This window comes from Nicotiana attenuata, unplaced genomic scaffold (assembly GCF_001879085.1).
Source record: "Nicotiana attenuata strain UT unplaced genomic scaffold, NIATTr2, whole genome shotgun sequence".
Classification (NCBI taxonomy): domain Eukaryota; kingdom Viridiplantae; phylum Streptophyta; class Magnoliopsida; order Solanales; family Solanaceae; genus Nicotiana; species Nicotiana attenuata.
The window spans coordinates 818,651-829,398 of record NW_017670364.1 but is presented as its reverse complement, the minus strand read 5'-3'; the positions used below and the strand labels follow the sequence as shown (position 1 = coordinate 829,398).

Genomic DNA, 10,748 nt, shown 5'->3' with positions numbered 1-10,748 from the left:
GCTACACTTGCTGTGCATTTTTGTTGCACAGGAACATGCATATCTAGCGGCCTAGTGGGTGTAGCAGCATGGTTGATACGGAGACTTAGGTGAGCTGCACTTCTCGAGACGACCCGCAGCCAGTAGAGTCTCTTTCAGATTTCCATATTTACTTTCTGTCCTATTTGTATTCCGGGCAGTTGTTGCATTAATTTGTTTCCTAGAGATAGCTCAAGCACTTGTGACACCGGGTTCTGGGATGTCTATGGGATTAGTCAGTATTTTTGAAATTGTTAAAGATATCATTATTTATTACGTGAAATTTATTCTTTATTGTTTAGATGTATAAAAGAAGTGAATTCAGAAATATCTAAAACAAGAAGTCACTAGTTATTTAGTGTTGGCTTGCCTGACAATGGTGTCCGGTGCCATCACGACCCATAGTGAATTTTGGGTTGTGACATTATCTCTATGGGGCGTCATGTGAGGTCTACACTGATCTTCGCAGCTTACAGCATTTGTTCAAGCAGAGGGATCTCAATTTGAGGCAGCGTAGATGGCTTGAGTTACTGAAGGATTATGACATCACCATTCTTTATCATCCGGGCAAGGCAAATGTGGTCACGGATGCCTTAAGCAGGAAAGTAGAGAGTATGGGTAGCTTGGCATTCATTTCAGTAGAGGAGAGGCCGCTAGCCTTGGACATTCAGTCCTTGGCTAACAGACTTCTGAGGTTGGATATTTCAGAGCCCAGCCGAGTCCTTGCGTGTTTGTTGCTCAGTCTTCATTATTGGGGGAGATCAAGGCCCGACAGTTCGATGATCCGCATCTGGCAGTTCTTAGAGAAACAGTGCTACGGGGTAGTGCCAAGGAGGTTTCTATTGGCAAGGATGGTGTCCTGCGACTCAAGGGTCGCCTACGTGTTCCTAATGTTGATGGCTTGAGGGAGAGGATTCTACAAGAGGCACATAGTTCACGGTATTCTATTCACCCAGGTGCTACGAAGATGTATCGTGACTTGAGACAGCATTATTGGTGGCGGAGGATGAAGAAAGACATTGTTGAGTATGTGGCTAGATGCTTGAATTGCCAGCAGGTTAAGTATGAACATCAAAGGCCAGGTGGCCTACTTCAGTAGATGCCTATCCCTGAGTGGAAGTGGGAGCGCATTACTATGGACTTCGTAGTCGGGTTGCCGCGGACATTGCAAAATGTTGATGTACACACTTTATTCCGATTGTGACTACGTACTCAAAGAGGTTGGCTCAGATTCACATTCGAGAGATAGTCCGGTTGCACGGTGTGCCTGTTTCCATCATATCAGATAGAGGCCCTCAGTTCACTTCCCATTTCGGGAGAGCCGTTCAGAGTGAGTTGGGGACCCGCGTGGAGCTTAGCACAACATTCCATCCTCAGACCGACGGGAGTCAGAGCGGACAGTTCAGATTTTGGAGGACATGCTCAGAGCATGTGTGATTGACTTTGGAGGACAGTGGGACCAGTTCTTGCCCTTGGCAGAGTTTGCTTATAACAACAGCTATCAGTCCAGCATAAAGATGGCTCCATTTGAGACTCTTATGGTGGACGATGCCGTTCTCCTATCGGGTGGTTTGAGCCCGGTGAGGCTAAGTTGTACGGTACAGATTTGGTGAGAGATGCCTTGGAAAAGGTAAAGTTGATTCAGGAAAGGCTTCGCACAGCACAGTACAGACAGAAAAGTTACATGGACCAGAAGGCGCACAATGTATCATTCATGGTCGGTGAAAAGGTTCTCTTGAAAGTCTCGCCGATGAAGGGTGTCATGAGATTCGGGAAGAAGGACAAGTTGAGCCCAAGATTTATTGGCCCATTTGAGGTGTTGAAGCGAGTTGGGGAGGTGGCATATGAGCTTGCTTTACCTCCCAGCTTATTGGGAGTCCATCCAGTTTTTTATGTGTCTACGCTTCGGAGGTACCACGCTGACTGGTCTCATGTGTTAGACTTCAGCACTATTCAGCTAGACGAGAGATTGAGCTACGAGGAGGAGCCAGTTGCCATTATTGAAAGGCAGGAGCGCCAGTTGAGATCCAAGAGGGTTTCTGCAGTAAATGTCCAGTAGAGGGGCCAACCAGTCGAGGAGGTGACCTGGGAGTCCGAGGAGGACATGCGGAGCAGATATCCACACTTATTCGGCACTTCAGGTATGAATCAAAACCCGTTCGAGGACGAACGTTTGTTTAAGAGGTAGAGGATGTAACGACCCGACTGGTCGTTTCGCTTTTTAGAACCCCGTTACCCTAAATAAGACTTCTCGCGCTTGCTTTAACTAATTTACTACCTGCGGGGATGATTGGTTCGGGATCTGGAAGAGTTTAGGTTGAAATAGGCACACTTGATTCCCTAAGATTTCTTTAAAAGGCTAAGTTTGACTTTGGTCAACATTTTTAGTAAACGGACCCGGACTGGCATTTTGACGACCCTGAGGGTCCGTAGGAAAATATGGGATCTGGGCGTATGCCCGGAATGGAATTCTGAGGTCTCTAGCCTGAGTAATGAATTTTTGTTAAAAATTGTTAAACTGGAATTTCCAAGGATTTAAAGAATTTAATAATGTTTGATCATGATGGTATCGGGCCCGTATGTTGGTTCCGGAATCCGGTAGAGGTCCAATATAATATTTAAGTCTTATCTGTGAAGTTTGGTGAGAAATGGGACTGATTTGAGGTGATTCGGACGTCTGGTTGTAAAAATAGGAATTTGAGTGTTCTTAAGGATTTCATGCGTTTTGGAGTTGAATTCATAGTTTTAGTTGTTATTTCGGCGATTTGATCACTCGAGCAAGTTTGTACAAGGTTGTTGGACTTGTGTGGGTGTTTGGAGTGGAGCCCCGAGGACTCAGGTGAGTTTCGGGCATGGGTTGGGGGGTGAAAAACACTCCAGTTTTCTGGTGTTTCTATGAGAAGTTATAGGTCTCGCAAATGCCAGGAATTGTTTGCAATTGCGGACCTCGCATTTGCGAGGAAACCATCGCAATTGCGATGAAGGCAGGCGGTGGGCAGACGTCGCATTTGCGACAATTCCTTCGCAATTGCGAACCCTGCAGGGTCCGCATTTGCGACCCCAGGATCACATTTACGATCAAAGCAAGAGGGGGGCCAGTTCCCAATTGCGAAGCTTTTGTCGCAATTGCAAGTTCGCATTTTTGAACCTGATGTCGCAAATGCGACATCAGAGGCCTGGACACAGCTTTTAAAAACGGGACTTAGGCCATTTATTTCATTTTATCTTTTCACTTGGGCGATTTGGGAGCTTTCAAAGAGGGGATTTCAACATAGCATTGTGAGGTAAGTTATTTCTTCTTAATGTTAGTTTAATACTTGGGTTTTAGGTAGATTAACACACACAAAATTGTTGAAAAATTATGGGATTAGAGCAAAACCTAGGGTTTTGATAAAACTTAGATTTTACCACGAAATTTGTTATGGAATGAAGTAGAAATCATATATTATTGATCTTTAGGTTATAGAGAACAACTTTCTTCGAAAAATTTCAGAATCCGAACACGAGGGCCCAGGGTCGGATTTAGGAAACTTATGATTAAGGTTGGGAAATTACTTTAGTAATTAAAATGCGAACTCTTGAGCTTGTATTGACTAGTTCCTACCTCGTTTAATTAGTTTTGGATCATTCGGCTCCAAGTTGAGGGTTTGAGCACGTTCTTGATATTGGAAGTACGCTTTGGAGCGAGGTGAGTCTCCTTTCTAACCTTGTAAGAGGGAATTGTCCCCATATGTGTAATAAATGAATAATTTGCCACTAAATCTGGGGGCTACGTACGCACTAGGTGACGATAGTCCGTGCGTAGCCACTATTATGCTTAAGTCCGGGTAGTCTAGGACCCAAAAGCATGCTTCATGTGATATTCTTGTGACTTTATGGTTAATTTGGATTGCTTAAACCATGTTGAATGTGGTAAATAAAATTAATACGAGAAACATCACTTTCTTAATCTTTTAAAGAGGAGTTGACAAATCTGTGGGTAATTGCTCCCCTGATATATTCTTGTCTGCCTGTTTGTTGTGCTTAATTATATTTGACCGCGTTGCATGTATGATTCGCGAGTGGGGTAATAGATGCATCTATGGTTCGCTCCGTTCGACCCTCCGGCAGTGCACACTTTACTTTCATGTTGGATCGGGCTGTACGACCTCGGCATTACTTGGGTATGCTTCTTGCTCGGTATATTGTTGTGGACTGAACTTGTTTATTTGCCCTAAAATGTAAATGGCTAACTGTGGTATTATCTAGGAAAGGACCTGTTACTTCTTGCTATAAGTTGTTAATTATTTGTGCTATCCATGCTTAGTATAACGCTTTTTCTCATAATATTTGACCCTAGTAAGTGTCAAGTCGACCTCTCGTCCCTACTTCTTCGAGATTAGACAGGATACTTACTGGGTACATATTGTTTATGTACTCATACTACACTTCTATACTTAATTGTACAGGATCTGAGGTAGGTACATCTGGTTACCAGGCTGGTGCATACTCTTGATCCGGCCCGAGATTCCACGGTGAGCTGCTCCCTTCCTACGCCGTTCAGCAGCTCGATGGAGTCTTTATTTACTTTTGGCTATCTATTCTATTTCAGACAGTATGATAGATTTATTATTTTGTATATTCTACTAGATGCCCACATACTTGTGACACCAGGTCTTGGCACACACATTAGTAGACTATTTTGTGTTGGGATTGTATAACTATCATGGTACGATGTTAATTATCCTTTGTTTTAAATTCAAACTTAGAGATTCTGGTAACTGTTTTGCAAAAAGTAAAACTGGAACTTATTAACATTTCCGCGTTGGCTTGCCTGACAACGGTGTTGGATGCCATCACGCCCTGAGGTGAAATTGGGTCGTGACAATCCAACTATGTATTGCTAAATACTAAAACTAGGTATATCACAAATGTGGTTACAAACTATTGTATTTCAAATGTGCAGATATTACCAATGCCGAAAGACCTAATAGAAGAGAGCAGTATATCAATGTTAAGAACATCTTTATTAGATATTCTTCCATTGTATAATACAGCTACATCGCAATATCAGAACTTATTCAAAACATCTTATATTGGAACTAATTGGATCATTGCTACAGTAAGTTGTGATTTATAGCTATTTATCTTTTACTAATCTTGAATATTTGTAGAATGTAATGAAGTAATTCTATCATCTATTTAAGATCTGAACTTATCGTCCCCACCGTCATTCCCTTTCATTCTTCTCTAGATCATTTAGATTAAGAGATAATCAAGTCCAGGCGGCAATTGTGCTTTCATGCTTTGATTGCGTTTTGTTGACATGTGTGTTTTGCGTCTTTTTTATAAAGCTTGAGGTTAATTTGGTCATTTCAGATCATCTCTCACTGATATTATATACGTGGTTTTCATTTATTTATACAGAGCTCCACGTGTAACCATTAAACAACACCAGATGTATTTTAACAAGATATTATGTTAGGTCTTTCATTATTTTATTTGTATGTTGTTTAAGACTTCTTGTTCAGTTTACATGTCTCTGTTTGTCTTCGTCCTCTCAAACTACAGGTATGTTTCACTTTCAATATGATTTCTTCTCTGTATTTCATCTACTGCTCATACCCACAATTTTGCTTCATCATCCGAAATTTTTTATTTTCTTTAGAAGCTTTTGTTAGGAATCAATAGTCAAGACCTTAGGGAATATCTGTTTTCTTCGAAACTAATAACATTTATAGAAATTCGTGCAAATTAAGATATCTTTATACAGGAAAAAACCAACAAAATTCACACTCTGGGAAGATTTCATCGATCATGATGGGAACAAACTACTCAAACAGCTTAAAGAATACCCAATCATCCTTGCTAGAAAAGTTGGTAGACCAAAGTCGTTGTCCGGTAAAACAACTCAAATGCATGCAAGATGGACTAACAAATTCAGTACAGGTAAAGTATATACGCAATTATATTTTACTTTTCCATATACCACGCGACCAAATTAGAACTGAATGTTCAAATGCATGCAAGATTGACTAACAGATTCAGTACAACAATCGAAATCAACCCTCCATACCGGCAAGCAAATGCGTTGAGAACATGGTATTGCATATTTGCTTGTCTATAAATATATTTTTGGTTATGCAATCCTTTAACATATACAAAAACTAATTTTGAAATGTCAACATACTTGAAGGGCCCAGCAAAATGAGCATATGCTTATTGCGTACACAGTAAAGAGCACAAGTCCATCAGGCTCTCTTTTTTTGTTCCTTTCGAAGAAGAGATAGTGCCAATTGCAAAAATTCAACGGCAAGATCCAGTAAGTACGCTAAATATTCATATATATACTGTTACAAATTTTTATCTTCATTCTCTAATTAAAAAAAATAAATGTGTGGCATGCTTGCATTTTCTAAGGCGAAATATTCTACATACAAGCTAAAGTCGCACTACAAAATAAGAACCAACGATTCTGTATCCTAGCTTGTTCATACTGCAAACAACACTTCGCATGAGCTATTTTACGGAGAAAATTCTACTGCACTAATTGCCGTCAATCTACCCAGTTGGTTCCCAGGTATACATGCAACAACATTCTTCCACATAACTGTTTATATTTAATATTATATATCCACTATCATTTTAACTAAGCAATCATTTTATCTCACAACTAGGTGCCAATTTGAAGTGACGCTCACAGACCAGAGCGGTTCTACAACAGCGACTGTTGCCGATAAGCATGCAGAAAAAATATTGCTTCTCACTTCGGAAGAGATTTATGATATCTTTAATGTCAAGGTACATTGTTAACTTCAAAAATTACAAACAAGTATGTTCTGCAGCTTGAGTCTCCTCTCACACATAAATAACCAATTTTGTCTTTTCAGAACGGATTGCCGCCTCTTGTGAACGCGCAAAAGCTACTGATTGGCAAGATCTTCAAGATTCAAATAAAAAAGATGTTTACAAGAAACAGTGAGGCAGTGCCAAGAAAGTTAGTTATTTTGTCTTTCGTGGACAAAACTAATTTGACCGTCTCACAAATGCCAGCCACCATCAAGGATGTTGGGGAAGGAAGTAAACGGAAAATTGAACATGTTGCCACAGAGAAACAAGAGCAGCCACAGACAACAACCAAAGGCAATGGTTCCTACAACAAATATAAGGCGGAAATGAAAATTTCCCCTCCGAAAAACTGCTGAGAGGTATTTGAAATTTCCGTTCCTTCTAAATTTAATATGAAATTCAACTTTGTAGAAAAAACAAACAACTTAAACGACTATCATTTGTTAGCACTTTGGCCAGTGAAACACTTTTTGCTACTATTTTGGGATGCAAGTGAAGCCAAATCTTGGTGTTGTTTTTGAATGCAGTTAAACTCACTTTTGCAACTGCTTTCTGGATGTTCTTCTATTCGGAATACGTCGCTCGCGACATGAGGTTAGTATACTTAATTACAAATCCGAATTTTCTCTCATGTATGTGTTATCTTTTTGGATAAAATTTATTGTACAAATTATTCTAACATCTTTATTGGTATTGCTCTTTTCGAATGCAGTTAAACCCACTTTTGCCCCTGCTTTCTGGATAATCTTATACTTGGAATATGTCACAGCGACACGAGGTCAGTATACTTGATTACAAATCTAAACTTTCTTTTTCCCATACCATTTTGACAGAAAGATTTAAGTAGCTCCAATTTCTTATTAACCTTCTTGCTCTTTCTCGGTCCTTTTTACTTTTTTTAAACTTAAGTAAATATTTATTTTGCTATACTTTTTGTCATAGTGAAATATTGAAACTATACTATAATCAACAGATATATCTCATTTCTTTTCATGAAATTTCATCTGCCTTTTATTCTGCTCTGTGAATATCTATACTTCTGTTAATATCAATACTTCTACTGACTTCCGTATCTTCTCCTTTGCTTCTCGATTTCTCTCAATGGTTTTCTTTTTTGTCAATATCAATACTTCGCGTGAAACTCACTCCATCACTGTACCGACTATCTTTTATTTACTTTGCTCCCTATTTCCTCAGTAGCATAAGAGAAGAAGTTGCAAATAGATCACATCTTGAAACGATCAACCTTATATGGGTTGGTAAATTGTTCAAAGATGGTGATGGGACTGAGAAGTAATTAAACCAATTGGTTATCAAATGAAAAAACCAAAAATATTCAATTCACAAATCCGTAGTCTTTTTGAAACATGGGCCCTGAAGCTGATTTATGTTTCATCCTTAAAGATTATCATCAGCTTTACAAATTGCTCTTGTAGGCACATGCTGCCCAGGTATCTTGAAGACGTTTGAGCTAATCACATTTTCTACTTTTCCTACTCTTAGTATTTAATTACTTTCTCTGGATATTACTAATCTCAGTAAACTTCAGTATGCATTTCTGGGAAAATAACTTAAAAGTCTTGGATATTGGTGTCATCTGAGCATATGTAGTCATCTGTATATACATGGCTTAGTCCTGCCTAGCAAAATTATATATACCTTTAGCCTTCAGGCGACTTTTCTGTATAGGGACATGTAAAAGTGATTTTTAAAGTCTACAATGAGGAGCAGCATAGGAGCTTCCAGCAATATGGGACTGATATATATGTGGCATTCCAAATCTATGTCGGATAATCTTTGTGTTCCTTTGTGTGTTTGTATGAGTGTTTTGAATCTCCTTTTGTATTTTTTCCCTTTTGCAAATTTGTCAAGTTTGAATTCGGTTGTGAACTAACCATTTTATACTTGAAGAACTCAATTCGCATTTAAAATATTTCATATCAGGAAAGATGTGGTTAGGTGATGATACAAGCAAAATCTTAAACTTGTATATTAGACAACTTTCTACTCATGTACAACAGGTAGTCTGATCTTCACTTCCTATATTGATGATCTTCCTGCAACATGTTTGCCTAGGCAGAATGTAATTTTTTCTAACCATTGTTTGATTTAATGAACATCTTAAGATATTGTTCATTTCTCTTCAGATTGTGCATACTGTGTAGTGCAATCAGAGATAACCAATTTTTAATTAGTTTTAGTTTTCTGCTTTCTTTTCTTTGTTTAATCTCTCTGTCAATAGAAACTTATAAAAACATCACCACAGATCTGCAATGCGTATAGAAAGAAATTAGGGTAATCAAGAACTGATGAAGAAACAATAATGGATGAAGGAAGACAACAAGAACAGAGAACTGGGCAATCTATGTTTGGAATGTATTAGATTCTTCAACGTATTTTGATCACTAAGCTTCTGTCTATGCAATTATTGTTAAAGCAGGTTTTGTTTTGATGTGATTAAAGCAAACAGGTGCCGGTTTCTTTTGCTTTTGTGGCCATGCTTAAATCACTACTGATTTAAATTGATCTTTGCTCGCATGAATTGAAATGTTTAAACTTCAAAGTTTACCGTTACTGCTTTTTTATTTAAGTTATTTTACAACAACAACAACAACCCAGTATAATCCCATTTAGTGGGGTCTGAGGAGGGTAGTGTGTACGCAGACATTACCCCTACCTTGGGATAGAGAGGTTGTTTCCAAATAGACCCCCGGCATCCTTCCCTCCAAGAACTTCCCACCTTGCTCTTGGGGAGACTCGAACTCACAACCTCTCTGTTGGAGTTATTTTCTGTTTCATATATACTCTAACTTTCACTAATTACCATACAAGTTTATTTGTTTGCAGATATCATTGTCCAAGAACTACTAGAAAAAGAATCAGAAAGAAGACCAAAGACCGCATATGTAAATAGTGGTATCATACATGTTGTAAACGTTGTGGCACTTTAAGTATCCCTTAATGTGATGCTCCCATGGAGGCAAACAATGTATGTTTTGATCAAAATGTATATAAATTATGGGTGTATCAATTTGCATGAAATATTGTCTACTCGATACTTGCAATCTACAATTAGATATTATCCAAAGTTAAATAATATTGGGCCCGTGCTGAGACAGGCTGCATCAACCTAGTATTATATTATAGATAGATAGAAGAATGAGTTTGGTTTCTAATTTGATCAGATGGACAGAAATCTTATTTTGGTTTGAGGAAATCAAGGTCTGGTACACGTGCGAAACACATATATCTAATACCATTTTTTTTGTTTCATTTTATGTGGTTTATTATAAAAAGACTAATATATTAATAAGAAAATTTGATTTGAACCTTTTATTTTATTAAATACACATTGTTTAAACCATTTTATATATTAGTAAAATCTTTATTTCTTCTTTAAATTTTGTGTACGGTCCACCAAATACCGTATTAAAAATAAATAGAAGAAGCAAATTCTCTACAGATCTACTCAGATGGAAGGTTATAATTAATAAGTTCTCTACATTTTTACTCCCGTTGAAGTAACTACTTTTTCTATAAATAAAAAAATGCAATTATAACTATGCCATTTATATGACATGAGGCTATTATATGGCATTGAGTGTTTATTCATTTTTAATCTCATAAATTACTCCCCAAAAATCTTGTTTTCCATTCAAATCCATTGAAGCAGTTAGAGAAAATAGCCCACATTGTACTTCGGCTTTTTAAGGTATTTAATTTATATATTATTAAAAGGAGAGGATAAAGCCCTCTCCTTAAGTTAAGTTGCAGCCTAAAAAAAAATTACATGGCATAATTAGTTACTAATTAGTTATTTAGTTAATAATTAGTTATTATTTTTGAATTTAAATATATATCAAAAACGAAAATAAAAAAAAACTACCATCTACATATATATA

General features: G+C 37.9%; 1 long non-coding RNA gene across 2 annotated transcripts; it reads left to right on the top strand.

Annotated features, from left to right (window-relative positions):
• The first annotated feature begins 5,537 nt into the window (after positions 1 to 5,537).
• Positions 5,538 to 9,867, top strand: LOC109238407. 2 transcript variants are annotated; one of them, XR_002069741.1, is made up of 10 exons: positions 5,538 to 5,568; positions 5,771 to 5,946; positions 6,028 to 6,099; positions 6,194 to 6,319; positions 6,418 to 6,577; positions 6,675 to 6,798; positions 6,888 to 7,205; positions 7,374 to 7,440; positions 7,559 to 7,624; positions 9,694 to 9,867. It is a non-coding gene; the product is annotated as an uncharacterized LOC109238407 (long non-coding RNA). The 2 variants fall into 2 exon arrangements; XR_002069740.1 differs by lacking the exon at positions 9,694 to 9,867 and having other exon boundaries at positions 7,559 to 7,727.
• Positions 9,868 to 10,748: the final 881 nt, after the last annotated feature.